The sequence below is a fragment of the Halichoeres trimaculatus genome, unplaced genomic scaffold, assembly GCF_033239565.1.
Source record: "Halichoeres trimaculatus isolate MK-OKI-2021-1 unplaced genomic scaffold, fHalTri1.1 fHalTri1_scaffold_3, whole genome shotgun sequence".
NCBI classification, from domain to species: Eukaryota; Metazoa; Chordata; class Actinopteri; order Labriformes; family Labridae; genus Halichoeres; species Halichoeres trimaculatus.
Window position 1 is genome coordinate 9,676,762 of NW_027437181.1, and position 14,666 is coordinate 9,691,427.

The 14,666-nt window shown below is 40.9% G+C and overlaps 1 protein-coding gene across 1 annotated transcript in view; it reads left to right on the forward strand.

Annotated features, from left to right (window-relative positions):
• LOC141788046 (SH3 and multiple ankyrin repeat domains protein 2-like) overlaps positions 1-14,666 on the forward strand; it is a 290,879-nt gene that overhangs the window by 238,800 nt on the left and 37,413 nt on the right. The window lies entirely within an intron of this gene.

Genomic DNA, 14,666 nt, shown 5'->3' on the forward strand with positions numbered 1-14,666 from the left:
GATGCATCTGCTGTATTTCAGCCGTAATGTTTAGTTTGTTGAGTGGATGCACACATGGGCTCAGATGTCTCTTTGTTGGTTTGGTTAAACTTAACAAACTTCAGCTTTTGAAGGATGTGTTGTCAGGGACGTCGCTTGAAGGATTCTGTATTATTGTTCTTGAGCAGGCGTCCCATGAAATGCAAAACAAACACTGAATATATCTGCTAACATATACTGTGTGCTTGTTTTAAACAAACAGAGTGTTTCCTTTGAGCCTCATGGTCTTAAAACTCATAAACAAATATCAATGAGCCTGTGGCCGTGAAGGTGGGGAAGAGAATGCAGCTGTATTGGAATGATTTCATGAATGAGCTCAGAAAAGCTGTCAGGGAACTTCTTCTTAAAGAAAGTGAGGCGCATGAATGTAAAGTCAGACTCCAAGATCTCAAAGCTTTTATTTTCAATCATCTTGTTTTGAAAATTTGTGTATGTTTGAGTGTTAGATCCAACAAAAGAGAGGTGGGAGGAAGTTATTATGTTGTGTGTACCAGAAAATTACCCTGTGGGAGCACGTTTTTGTCTTGTTGGTTCGAGTTAATTTGTGCAGATGTAGGAGTGGTAATAACTTCACTTGAGGGTGCAGCCCATTATGTGTTGATATTTGATGTTTCTGCAAAAAAAAGCCAAGTTTTGGTTCGTTTTTCTAGGTGAAAGTGCTTTTTTTCAAGTCATAATTTTATAAAGTGGTTCGAGGAAGTCCTTCTTACTTGTTCCCCTGTATTTATTAACACTGCCATGTCTCCCAGTGTCATGTTCAAAGAAATTCAACATATATACAGCTTCACATGTCAAAGCTTCATCAGGTGTGAGCGCAGAGGAAAAGAGGACTGAGACCTCCACTCCTCAGGCTTCAAAATCTGATGGGATGAGAGAGATCATGCTCCTTATCATCTTCATCTTCATCAGCCCCCTTCAGCTATTTGCTTTCTCCACTTTAACACTTTAACACTAATTGATACCTCCCAGTGAGAGTCAGAGATCACACATGCAGCTGTGAGCGCACACACACACACACACACACCTCATGAGTCGACGCACATTCCCACACACGCACGCACTGAGTCACATGGTGTTCAGTCCTAAAATAACACAGTACCAGCGTCGTCTCCTATAAATAATTTACTTATAGGTAGAGCGCACAAAGAGAGCGGCTTTTTATTTTCCAAACAGCCACGGCACAAAAACACTCAGAGACGGGAACATTTCAAGATGGCTGACTCTGGAGGGGAATGAGAGAATGGGGGTGAAGTTTTAGGAAACAAGTCTTCATTGACAAAAACAAGACCAAGCATTAAATTAACCCACCCTTTTTTTTAAGATACATGGTACGATCCCTTCCCACCACAACACTGATAACATCCTCAGCACCACTCCCACCTACAGTGGTATCACACAGCAACTGTCTCCTAGCAACCCGGGAACATGTTGTGCTGTGCTGTGTACGTGGTGATAATGCAGCTTTAACAGAGACTCAGGAGACAGAGAGGAGTGTGACGTGGAGTTTTTAGGAGAAGGGAGGACATGAGGACAGAGGAGGAAGGGGGCGGGGGCTGCGGAGAGGAAGTGAATTTAACATGGATGAATCTAGGTCAGGAGACCTCCAGAATATGAAGTTTGAGTTTTTTACTCCATCTCTGAGGTGAAATCTCAGCTGACAGATGGCTGACCTCTGGTTTTAGAAAGTTAAGTAGCGGAGGTATTAAGAGGTTATCTGTCTGGTTCGTCTAACATTTCTGTTTCCATTGTCACTCTCTTGCCTGAACGCAGTCACAACCAACATTTGTATTCCCCTTCTGTATTCTTTTCACCCATATTTTATTTTCCCATAGTTGTAAAAATTTGTAAACTGATCAAAACACTCCATTCTAAAAATGTAGCACAAGGTCTTCACCAGACTTGCTAAAAAAATGAGGTAATTGCAAAAAGAATCTCCTGACACACTGGAGAAGCGATTCTTGAACGTCTGCCCATAGGTCCACCCCCAACAGGCCTCCATAGGGACTGCCAGTCTGAAGGAAAGGGGTTTTGTGGAGTGAGGAGCCTCAAAGAGACAGCAGCTACACGACGCATCTCAGACAGAGGCTGTGAGAGAAAAAGAAAGATTTTTTTTTAGCTACAAGTCATGTGAAGATACTATGAGGGCACCAGAGGGACATAATCAAAAAATAAATAAATGAAAAATCACGATGTCCCTCTTAAAAAAAAGTTTTAAGTATTAAAGAAACCATGAGTTGCTGCCTGTGTTTTCATCATGCTAGGTTAAGCAATCTTTTGATGCCTTTTGATAAATTTTGTGCCATTAAGACACAAAAGTCTGCAACAAAAGTGCCCAAGGTCTTTGAATACAAGAGAGAGACTTCTGAGCTGCTGTTAAAAGAAGCTTTAGCATCAAGCTCTGTGCTGGATTTGAGCTAAAAAGTGAAACCAGTTCTCCCCCAGCAGTGATAAAATACACCCCTAACCGATTCTGTAAGTTGTAGACTCAGTTGAGCCAAATCCCATCCATCAGGTCTGAGGAAACCGAACTGTGGGAGCTGCTGTGTCAGTCAGAGTGAGGCTGTGTGTGTGTGTGTGTGTGTGTGTGTGTGTGTGTGTGTGTGTGTGTGTTGTGTGTGTGTGTGTGTGTGTGTGTGTGTGTGTGTGTGTGTGTGTGTGTGTGTGTGTGTGTGTGTGTGTGTGTGTGTGTGTGAGCTGAGCTCAGGGTGTGATCAGATCCTGGATCCTGGGCCCGTCGCTCTCATCAGCTGTTTGGATGTGTGCCAGTAGGGCAGAGTGATAGTTAACACTGTGATCTCTCCATTAGTGTCCTCCTCTCTTCTGCATGAGAGGATTTTCTCTCTCTGCTTGCTGATTGGATCACTGCTGTTTTGTGGTTTCTTCTTCTATGGTGGTCTGGGGGGTGTCATGACACCAGCTTGCATCTCCTCACTACTTGAGACCCAGAAATCTTCTATAACCCTTTGCCATTATTTGTGATGGCTTTTTTAAAGAGGGGACGTAGTGCTCTATTTTACAGTATCCGTGTTTTCTGCATCCTTTTAATGGGGATGCACCAATATAAAAATATTGACCAATACCAATATAATACTACTGATATAATACTGGATATATCCAGTATTAATATTGCTGTTATAGCTGATAAGCAATATTTACCAATATCAATATTGATACAAAAACAAACAAAAAAACAATCTTGAGGTAATGTGTCAAGGTAGTTCCGAGAGAAATAGTGATGTGATGTGATGAGAAAAGACGATCTTGGAGAGGGTCAAAGGATGTAGCACCCGAGATAAACGCAATCAGAAAAAGTATTTTTCTCTGTTTTTGGATTAAAGCAGCAATGGAGAAGAGAGTCCACTCTGCTTAGGTAGTTTTGGTGTTTACATAATCATGGAAAACAATACTATTTGGATCTTGAAAGATCATTCAAGATGCTCTAAATATGGCCGGCAGCTAATTAGTAAATATGGGCCCACTTTCACACACCGGCCGATACCAATATGTTAAAAAAAATGACCAACATCAGCCGATACCGACATTGATACCTATGTGTCGTGCATCCCTACTTTTTGAATGTAGCTTTGAGTGGGGTGGAGTTGTCTCCTAATTGGTTTATCATGTATGACAAAGAGGTGATATGTTTTTGTTGAATCTGCATAGAAACAGCTTTCAATAGGTAAACTTAATCTTGTCATTTTACTTTGTTTGTCTCTGTACAGCACGAAGCACCCAAAGATTTGGATATGTGTGCTACAAGAGGGAATGTTTCACCCCCATAGTACCTTTACTTGGTTGGCAGACTCCCTGCTCCACAAACCCCTTTCATCTGATTGGCCAGCCTTCTTGAGGTTTTTTGAGTGAAGCTATGTGCAGACCTTGCTGTTTGCACATAGCTTTAACCTGTCATTAGTTAGTTTGAAGATCCTTATGTGATGACCTCATTTCATGAGGCACTGGTGCTGTTTTTAGAGTGTTTTAAGTTTAATTTTATATTGACGATATGCAAAATCGGGATTCTTTGTGGGTTTTTTTTGTTCAAATTAAGATTCTTTATTTCAGTCTTTGTTTAGAAACTGGATTGAAAAAAAATACCACTTTTCTCCAGCAGAGGATAAAATGTTTCTCTCTGACTCTGACTCTCTCTGATGTGCATTTAAAGGAAAATATGGCTCCTGATAAAGTCTGTAGACATCATCAACATTGTTTAACTTTTCTCACTTTTTTGGTCTAGTGAGTGAAGCTATTTGCAGGCCTTGGTTTATGAGTCTGCTTCTTTAACAAGTCATTTAGAAGATCCAGTTAGAAGATCCTTACGCGATGATCTCATTTCATAAGGATCTAGTGCTGTTTTTAGAGTGTTTTGATCAGTTTTACATAGGGATGTCCCAATATCACATTTTCACTTCTGATACAATACCGATACTGTAGCATTGAGTATTGGCCGATACCGATATTAATCCGATACGATATCAGCATTAAACATGCATACTTTTATTACTTATTTTGTAGTATGTCCATCAAGTTAGAAAAGGCTTGATTAAGTGATATTATTCAAACAAAGAACAGTAGTCAGCAACAGTAGATATGAGGAAAAACTGACCCATGTATTATAAACCAATGGGTGACAGAAATTTTAACATTTAACATAAGAATATACTAGTAACTGAATGAAATAAAGAATAAATTAGAAGACCCAGAAAATAACCTAAATAAATCAAATAAAAATAGCAAGAGCGGAGTCTGGAATGGACTGCTTATATCAGAGTGCTTATATTTGAGATTTTAGATGCATTCCGATACGATACCAATATTTTTTTTTTTTGCTGATATCGGACCAATATCCGATATCAATATCAGACTGGGACACCTCTAGTTTTACATACAAATTCAAGGATTTCTACAACATATAAATATATAAAGGCTGAAAATCTGCACACGCTCAGTCTAATTAAGCATTAATACTTTATATGTATGTTTACAATCGGTAAAATCAGAATACCCCCTCCTTGAGTATAACCTCAAGGACACAAGGAAGCTTCAAAAAGACCTTAAGGTTATCAAGATTTTTGATTGCTTAGATACTTTTTTTCTTTGATTAAAATAATCTCTGATATTTTGAAGTTTGATAGAATCAATGAGCATGAAAGCTTGTGAGAAAAGTTGCAAAGTTAAAAGCTGCAGGGGGAGAAAGAAAGATGATGCGAGAATTGGTTGTTGATCAATATAGAGATGGAGCGAAGAGAGCACCGGTACAGAAAAGAAAATGGCAAAAAAGAACGTGTACAAATATGTATTTAGGGGCCCTCACAGCTAAAATGGGAACCAGGAGACCCTTGTCAGAGGATCTAAAAGGTCTGGAGGTCTTAAAAGGCTCAGATGTGTAGCAGGGGGCTCAGGGCTTTCAAGGCTTTGAGAACAAACAGAAGAACCTTAAAGTCAATCCAGGGGCAAACTTGAAGCAAAGATGAGTCTAATGTGAGCTTCCTGGAACTTGTCAGAGCACTTTGCAGCATTTTGGTCCAGCTGCAGGAGGGAGAAGGAGATGGAACAAAAGGATAAAAATGAAATTTAAAAAAAAGTTCTGAAACTATATTTCATAATTGCTAGGGAGAATTTTCCTGTATTCAAAATGCTGCAGTGGCAACATTTGATCTTCTTTCTTTTAGCTGATGTCAGAGGTTAGACAAATGTGCAGCTCATTGAACCTCTCCTTGTGGAAACAGGCATTTCTCATCCAGACAGCTGCGTCCCCTCCTTCCTCCGTTCTCCTTTTAGCGTCCTCGCTAAAAGCTAAGAGGCGAGCAGACACTTTAACATGGCGAAAAGCACCTCAGGACTCAGCTAACACACTCAAGGACAGCGTCATGTCTCTGTCAGTCAGTCAGTCTGCATCCTGAAGCATCACTCAGTCATGTTCAAAAGAAGCTCTCCACTTCCTGGAAAAGTCTTCAAATTTGGAAGGAACTAGTTGAAGGTGGTCATCACTGAGGGAGTCAAGTGTAGTGTGTGTGTGTGGTGTGTGTGTGTGTGTGTGTGTGTGTGTGTGTGTGTGTGTGTGTGTGTGTGTGTGTGTGTGTGTGTGTGTGTGTGTGTGTGTGTGTGTGTGTGTGTGTGTGTGTGCAAACGTGCTCTCAGAGTCATGATTCATCAGAGTCAAGACTCTCTGCTAACTAACTCTGAGTCATCAGAATGAAACTCTGTCTCCTTCCTCCTCTCCTCCTCTTTCACTCCTTCTTCTCAGTGTGTGTGTGTGTGTGTGTGTGTGTGTGTGTGTGTGTTTCTCTCTCACACACACACTCTTTTTCAGTGTGTATATTTCTGTATTTAATGAGTGTGCTTTGATGTACCCTGGCTCCCTACAGGGGGGATACACACACACACACACACACACACACACACACACGCTCAAAATTCTGAGCAGCCTGCAGACTCAGATGCAGATCAGCTCCAGGATTCAGATGATGATGAATGTTTCTGCTGCAGCTGCTTTTATGTGTGGGTGAAGGTATGCAGGCAGATATACAGGTACATTTACAAGCACATGGCCTCTGTGTATGAGTGTGTGAGTGTATGTGTGTGCGTCGAGTGTGTTTCACAGAATTTATGAAACAAATAGGTTTTTATTGCCTTTGGTGCAGGAACAGGACAGTTCAGGTGGAGTTTATGTGCTTTCCTGCTAAAGTTGTTGAGTATAGGAAATAAATACCATTCTTGTTACGATCATGCACACATCCAGACGCTGGAGGCACAGTGGAAAGCAGTAAAGACATATATTTGCTCTTGTCCTGAGGGGTTTTCTAGATAAGGCACTGTCTCACTTGTAATGCAGTTCAGGACAACTTGTGTGACAGAGAATTAATTACATGCAAAAAGTTAAATTTGTCAGTATTGCTCTGCTCTGAGGGCTCTCTGCCCTACATCAGGTGTCCATGAAAAGCCAAATGCAAGTGGCAGGTAAAGCACATCTCCTCTCTGTTGTTACTCATGCATGAAAAGCCATGGAGGCAGAGCAGCAGCAGCAAAAAAAAAAAAAAAAAATGTTGTTTTTGCTCATTTTGTTTCAGTAGATTTGGTTGTTAGCTGTTTTTCTGATGGTCAACTGAAGATCAGAAGTAATATTTGTCTTTATGTATTTATTTATTTATTTGTTTTGTTTATTCAACACAACTTCAAAATGTAGGGATGAGTTTTCAATATTTAAATCTTTTAATTGATAAAGAATCAAATACCTCTAAAAGTAGGCCTGGGCAATAAAACGAGATAAGATATATATCCCAGAAAAACTCTATAGAAATATGAAACATGGTGGATAGATTTCAATAGAATTCATTTGTTCATTTTTTGACAGACATATGATTAACCAATCATATCTGAGAGGAGGAGATGCAAATATAATCATTTAGCCCTCAGAGTGAAACCTGAAACTGTTACTGTCACTATTTTTGCATTTATATTTAGCACGTTTGAAAGGCAGATGCAAACTCACACATTGTTACACAAATGGCTGCGGTCATTGAGGCGTGGAGGTGCAATAAAAGACGACAGAGAGAGAATCTTACGTGTGCTTATGAACACAGTTGGACTGTCAGAAAAACAGTGGAGATGTATCGTCTATCCAAAAATGCCATTTCTGAGCTTTGATTTTTTGAACTGGAGTTTTGTGTTTTCACCGCCTCGTGGTCTTCATTCGTGCGTAATGAAAGTTCATCTCTTGTGCTCTCCAGAGAGCGCAGGAGATGAACTTCCCTCTTTATCCGCTGGCGGCTCAGTTGAAAGACTACTGCCACTGAATGATCTCCAGACTGATGCCAGGGCATTAATGATCAATGTCAGCCCAGACACATGACTGACTATCTGCTTCATGTGCGCAATGGCCCGAACTACACAAAATAGTCATTTGATTTATACTGTGATAATTATCAATATCGACTGATAAAATAAAATAAAAAAAACTTGGATAGGATAGGATTTTTTCTCATATCCTCCAGCCCTACTTAAAATTTAGTTTTTCCTTGTTTCTGTGAGGGCCTGGCTGTACCACTAGCAACATTGTGACTGTTAGCGGTTAGCTGTTTGCTAACTGCTAGAAGACAAAGAAGCATGAATGTACCAGTAGAACTGGTGTAGTTTTCTAGATTTAGACCCAGAGAAAACCACAGAGACTATGGGTTCTCAAACAGTTTTCCGAAGAACTTCTTGATATGATAAACCAGGGGTCAAGTGCAAACTCTTCTTGGACAAACTACAACATAAGTCTACAATAGCTATGTGAGAACGAGGCGCCCAGGAGATGGGCAGGTGACTCTTCATGCTTTAGAAACTCGTCTCTATTGAAAGCTCACTGCTGATTACATACAGATGAGTGGTTAGCTTGGATATTGAGCTACCTTCATTTAAAAAGTCAAACTGCTCAGACTGCATGGTGTGATAGTTTCCAAATGAGCAGAAAAACTGTGATGCAACCTGCTGTGTCTGAGCTCATACTGATGCTCTCCTTTTAGAGCGCTGACAGGATCAGCTTCATCAAACAAACACATCAGGAGTATGGCTCTCTGTTTACAATGCAAGGCCACTTTTAGAAATTCATGTGAAGGGTTGAGGGCAAGAATAAACTGGATGATTATTTATGCAGTTGTAAAGGTTGTAGGACACCTGCAGAGCGTGATGAAATCTTCTGTAATAAACTCTGAGCAAACACAGGAGTGAAATGCTGCTCTGCACCAATCAGACACACTTACAAATAAAGCCACATGCATTAATGCTGCGCTGTTTCTCTGCTCTCTAAAAAATATAAATCCTCCAAACAATTTCCCCTCCGAAATTCTTTCTATTGTGGTAAATTTCTTTTTTTCGTTTGTTTGGTTATGTCTTTCTGAGGGCTGCACGCTTGTTGGATGAAAGGTGCTCTGCTGATTTTACTTAATTAACCTCATAACTGTTATTACCAACCAATTTCAGGCCTTTTAATTCATCCGTCTGTGTTTATGTAACTGCAGCGAGATCAGCTGATGCCTGGGTGTGCCTCCACACACACACACACACACACACACACACACACACACACACACACACACACACACACACACTCAGACTGACAGGCTGGATTATCAGCGCTGTGTCATGATCGTGCTCGCCTGCAGAGGTCAGATTATAATTGATTAATCAGATTAGCGGCTGTGGGTGAACGAGGAATGTTTGCATTAGGGGAGATTGGATTGAGCAATCGGACACACTCAGAGCCGCAGTGCGTTCTGGGTAATGGGGCGGCTGATGTTTAATGTTGTGGAACTGTTGTAATGGTTGTGATAATGATAATGGCTTTTGAATAGGCCCTTCTGCTTTATCTGACAGACGGCAGATTTCTACAGTCATATCACTCTGCGGGCCCGTTTGTGTTGAGTATTTCTAATCTGTGTGTGTGTTTGTGTGTGTTTGTTTGTGCACTATTGATCACACAGTTAATGTTCAGCCATAAAGCTGCTCACTCAGTGTTTTTCTGTCTTGTAGTTGTCGGTTCAGGAGTGTTTTGCTGCTTTACGGCCTTCAGGCGCCATTCCTCTTTTTACGTTTTCCCAGCCACACACACACTTGTTCAGCTAATCACACACACATAGCACATCAGTGTCAGATGGGATGGCTATGTTCACACCATGAGTAATGACTGTGGGAATTAATCAATAGTGCTTATCGTTTACACGTAACTGATCGCTAAAGCATTGATTTCCCCCCTGAGGCTTCGGTCTGATCATTTAGTTACAGACAAACAGTTCAGGAGACTTCAGCAAGGATAAATTATCCCTCTTTATAATTCAGTTACCCTTCAGATTGATTCGAAAAAAATACCTGGAGAGACTTTCAAATTACAGTATAGTACGATCCATAGAAAAGGACGAACTGACTTCTTAAACTTGTGACTTTCTTTCAGGAGTTTTTTATGCCTTTGCTGTTGTTTGATAATGAGATTTGTTGATTTCAGAGACTCTTAATAAAAAAGAAACCCTTAAATTACTGGAAGACTAATATTTCACATCTCTGCACTGGAAAAATTGTATTAATCTGGAATTGATCTGAATTCCAGGTTAGCGCCAAACCTGTGTCCTTGTTTGTGGTGTTAGTAGCTGAACAGGACTTTGCTAATTTCAGTAATTCACAGCAATGTGTGAATAAGAGTCAGCTTTCATTGGCTGTTTTCATGCAGACCAAACACAGCAGACCATAGAGATGAGATGAGATGAAATGAGTTGAGAATGGTACCAAGAACTGTGGATCATTTGCCCTGATAGCATTAAGATGCAAACACACCCATGAAGTTTTGCAGCTCTGAGATGTTTTGCATCTGATTGTGAAGATGAACCATCAGCAACCTCTTCCTCAAGGAGCTGTCTATGTAAGCTGCATTAGACGGCTGGAACAGACAGCAGAAGAAGTCCTGGAGAATGCATCCTATTTTAGTTTGATGTCCGTGTTGTTGTTTCCTGATCAGATCAGTATTTAATAGTGTTTTAAAGCTGTTTGAGAAGGATGCCTCTCGCTCTAAGTCCCCAATCTACAGGCTCCTTTTGGAGCTCAAACACAGCTCCATCTCTGCCATCTTCATGCTTTAGAAGGGGGGGAAGTACTCAGTCCACTGTTTATTTGCTCCAATCTGTTCTGTTTATGTAATCGACCATGGTTGGCCCCAAGGTTGAAATGCAGACAAACAAAAGACCACAGGAACCATTCATGATCGGAAGAATGTTTGACCTGCTGTCAAAACAGAGCTGTGAGCTTCTTACTTGTTTGATGGAAGTTTGATTTGTTGTAGTGCCACCTTTGGCCATAATCTGTTGTGTTTTTTTCTAGGATGATGACTTGGTTTCCCATGAGCACCAGCACTCACTGACATTAAAAACCTGACTCTAACCAAGGTGTGAATCTGTTTCAGAGAAAAGATCTTCTTTTTGACTCTACTTTTCTCAGTTAAGTTCTCCCAAGATGCAAAGCAACAAGGTTAGGTAGAGCTAGAATATGGGAGGTAACAACAGTACAACTTTTTAAACTTAGTTTGTAGTTTAGTTTCCACAACTTGTTTAGTGTTCCTCAAAGCCTGGTGCTCTGAGACGTGCCTGTAACATGTAACATGTAACATGTAACGTTAAGCAATGCACAGATACTGATCCTGGAACCAGGTATCAGTGGATCGGTGCCCCTGAAAGCTGGATCAGTATCAGTGGGAAGGAGCCGATCCAGGAAAACAGCTTTCTCCCTTTTCTTTTTTACCAGAACTCTTGGATACTTGATTCGGGGTTGTTACCTCTGATGCACTTTTTTTTCTGTTTTTTGCTGAATTACCAGTCTACCAGTAAAAAATATACAACTGAGTATTAATTTCTGCACATTCCAATGCATGGCTTTTACCAATCTGCTGGTACATTCAGTGGTATCAATCGGTATTGGTAGATACCCAAAGCCCAGGTATTGGTATTGGTATCTGTACGGAAAAGTTGGATTGGTGCATCCCTAGTGATGTTAAGAATCCTGGTTATACCAGTGCTCGTCCACTAACTCTAACCTCACCAAGCAGAGCTAACATAACCTCAGTCTTCATTTTATTGATGGACTCTCAAGTTTTAACAGACCACTGCAGAATAACTGCTGCATGTGGGCTGGGATGAAGATTACCACTTTTTAGCCTTTATCTTGTGTTTTAGCCTTTAGCACAAGCTCCATCACTCTCCTGTTTAGCTTTCTTCTGCTTGTGCCCTTTTTCTGTGTGGCAGTTAGGCTCCAGCTTCCTCCATCAGCGATGCTGCCTGTGGCACAGAGAGATCACAGAGACAGGAACCCGCCCCTACCAGACACATGTAGATATGATCTAAACACATGAAGATAAACCTGCCCTCATTTTTGATCACGTCTGATCCTTGTAAAACATGTCGCTCATCCTCTAAAGCCTCTCCAGGATCAGTGGCACAACTAATCCAAACAGGATAATTTTGGCAAACAAGAAAATATCCCCAAGTGTGTATGTTCACGTGAGTGTGCGTGCGTCCATCCTTCAGGCGTGGTTACATAATAGGGTGGAAAGACAGAGAGGATTACGTAAGGCCACCCCTATACGTGGACTCGCTTTGTGTGTGTGTGTAGTGTGTCAGGGAACCTCAGTGTGTCTGATGGAGGGAACACGAGGTCACGCTCAAACAGCTGTTGGAGCGTTTCCCTCTAATTACTGAAAATGTCAGCCCTCGTGACGCCAGGCCGTCGTTTGTTCGATTTAAAAACCACGAGAGGGGAAACAAAGTCTTCCCCTTCCTCCACTCCTCTTTCTCCATCACTCCCTCTTTCCTTTCTGTGTGCACCCATCCATCATTGTTCTCCGTCGCTGCAGGGCGGCCTCTCTTTCATCCCCTCGTGTGACCCCTCCTCCTCCTCCGTTTGTCTGAAGAAGTGAGACGAGATGAGAGCAGCGCTGCAGCAGGGTCCATATTAAATTAGACGAGCGGAAATGAGATTAAACAGCCTCCATGTGGGCATGCATGTTTGTAACAGAAAGTAGAAAGTGTGTGTGCGTGTGTGTTTCTTTGCACAGCAGAAAAACTGATATGAGCGTGGGGGTGGCAGAGTTCTGGGTAACAAATTCACTCACGTTAACCCTTTAAAAGCACACAGAGAGGAAAGTTACATCCTGTTTGAACTGTTCCAAAAGAAAAACTTTAAGAGCTGCAACTTTGATTATTTCTGCTCCAAAAAGCAAAAGGCTTCTGTGCTTTTTTATGCCATTTGTGATGACATGTTGAAAACACGGAGTTAATATGCTGGAGGTCAGAGATGTCCCCTCATGATCCTGTATATCTAAAACACAAGCTTGCTTAGCCTTTTCTCTGTTTGCTACAGAAAACTCTGACTGTGGTGTTTTCATGTCGTACATCTGCTGATGACGTTATTTCATTATGTCGAGGTTCTGTTGATGAATCAGTGACAGCTGCTCAGAGTCTTCATCTTGTTTTGGTGTTGATACACTTTGGTCTTGGTCATGATTTGGTCTCTCTTCAGATTGTTTCCACTGCAAGTGGCTAGTCCAAAGCCAGGCTCGAGGTCTGTTTTCCTGCAGCCCCCATCTTTCATTCCACAATTTGCTGATAATGGTCCTAAGATTGACTGACAAGTGCTCAAACAAAACCAGAGTGCATGTAGTAGAGTCTCAGAAAACAAAAAGCAGAGTTTGCTGATTTTTACCTGGCACATCACACTGCAGAAAACTGACCACTTATCACCTTGTATCAAGAGACAGCTGAGGGGCAGATGAGCTTTGATTACATCAGTTTGTAGTGATGGCTCAAAAAAGTGACTGATTTTACAGAAACTACTTACAGAGTTCACGCATAAAGCATTTATATATTCCATTCAGGGTTGATTAACAGTCAGTAAGAGATGCTGGCCTTTGATCATTTTTTTCAGATCAAATGTGGCCCTCTTTGAAAAAAAAAAAAAATTAGACACTCCTGCTCTCAAACATCAGTTCAATCAGTTTAACGATACCTTTTGAATCATGGTGATGATGCAGTTTCTCCAGACAAGTTGGTGTGGGTGAAGTTGCAACTCTTTTGGGACCTTTTTTCTTTCTTTCTTTCTTTCTTTATTTATGTATTTATTTATTGATCCAGGACACTCAAAGAAGCCTCTAATTTGTTAACTCTGGTGTAAAGTTTTCCATTGATTTCCTTTGTATTTTGTAACAATATGACATAGGGGTGGGTACCTTTCACATTTGAAGGTACCGATACCTGGTACTTGGCAATCCGTATCCATGCTGAACTGTACCAATTGTCGTTACTTTTTGTGTTTATGTGTTAAAATATCAACATGTTCAATAATAAAACACATTTATTCATCAATATATTACCTTGCAATGGTGTGTTCATGTACAGCATGAAAAATCACCTACTCTTCCACTACCTCACAGTCAACTCCTTTGACAGAATTTGGTCGGTACCTATAAAAGTATCTAATTCGGTGCCCATCTCTAGTATGACATGACTCTGGATTAAAGAGGAGATATCCTCCTTTCCCCTATTGCCAAATACGAATGCGGGACGTTCAGAATAAGCGTGTGCAGTTTTTTCAAACGTATTGAACACATTCATATGACGTAGAAATCCCTGAATTTGTCTGTTAACTGATCAGAACACTCTGTTCGGGGGAAAAAAAGCACAAGATCTTCATGTGATTTACTAAAATGATGAGGTCATCACATAGAGAAGGTTACAAAATGTTGTAGGGGTGGACCTCAAACACTAAGGTCTTCCTCCGGAGGGCTGGCCAGTCAGAGTGAAGGGGGTGTGTGGGACATGGATCCTTAAAGAGACAGCAGCAAAAATGAAGTGTTTCAGACAGCAACTGAAATAAGAGTTTTCTAAAACACCAGTAAGAGAAAAATGGAGGTTTATTTATGAGTGGTGAATCATGTAACTGTACTACAGGGGCACCAGAGAGACAGAATAAAGTCCAAAAATGGACAATACCCTCTCTTTAAACTCACACATCCAAATCATTGAGTGCTTGGTGCTTGTCAGCGAAAAGGAACCTGAAAAGATGGAATAATGTTGGCACACAAGATACTTCTCTGAAAAAAATAATGTTAGTCC